The following is a 1176-nucleotide window of genomic DNA, read 5'->3' as shown; positions in this document are numbered from 1 at the left end:
ACCTGTGGAGGTACTGCCTGAAACAGCCATGCCCAGACAGGAACTGGGTCAGATAGAAGTCTGTCTCTCCATGTAGCCTACCAATCCAGGTTGATACGTTCTTAATGAGTCTATAGGTCCATCTTCCATTTTCTGCCGCATCCCATTGCGCTTGCCACTCGTTAAGTCTCACCTGTCTCTCCTCTTTGCGCTCATCGTCCGTTAGGCGCCTATTCACAAGTTTTGTCTTTCGATAGACTCTGCTAAGCTCCGAAGCCATTATATCCGGTGGCATAAGGCCAGCTATGATACCAACAGCTTCGTGTGACAACGTTCTAAACGCGCAGGCAACTCTAATGGCGTTTAGTCTAGAAACTGTCTTTGCCTTGTTGGCACATGTTTTTTGATGTAAAGCCATCCCCCATATAGGAGCCGCGTACATCAGTACTGATTGGCAAACTTTAGCTAGTAGAGTTCTCCTACTGTGGCTGGGTCCGCCAATGTTGGCCATGATTCTCGATAGGGCCGCTGTCACTTTATTTGCTTTGCCACATGCTTTCTCGATGTGTGCCTTGAAATTCAGCCTCGCATCGATCATAACGCCGAGATACCTCAGTGCATTTTGTGTTACAACATTGTACCCATCAATATTTAGGGTGACCGTTTCCAGTTTTTTCCTGCTCGTGATAAGAACAGCTTCAGTCTTTTCCCCAGCAAGCTGTAGTTTAGTTCTGGTGAGCCAATCTTTGATTTTTGCAGTGGTCTCATTGCAAACGCTTTGAATGTGGAAAAGTTCCTTCGCAACGATCGTCACGGCGATGTCGTCCGCATAGCCAATTATTTGGGCGCCTTTTGGCAGGGGTAGGCGTAACACACCATCATACAACACATTCCATAATAATGGACCCAATACTGAGCCTTGCGGTACTCCACCTGTCACCACGTACTTTTTTGGACCTACATCGGTATCGTACAATAGCAGCCTATCAGACAGATAACTACTAATTTTTCGCAGTAGATTCATCGGTGTATTTCTCGCCTCCAGTGCGCTTATAATGTTCGGCCAGTATGCCGAGTTGAAAGCATTTTTTACGTCAAGTGTGACAATCGCACAATATTCTTTCTCACCGAACATCCATCTGGTGCCCGATATGGCTTTGGCCGCAATATCAGTCACTTTTCCTACAGCGTCTATGG

The sequence above is a fragment of the Zeugodacus cucurbitae genome, chromosome X, assembly GCF_028554725.1.
Source record: "Zeugodacus cucurbitae isolate PBARC_wt_2022May chromosome X, idZeuCucr1.2, whole genome shotgun sequence".
Taxonomy (NCBI): domain Eukaryota; kingdom Metazoa; phylum Arthropoda; class Insecta; order Diptera; family Tephritidae; genus Zeugodacus; species Zeugodacus cucurbitae.
This window is presented reverse-complemented; position numbering follows the sequence as displayed.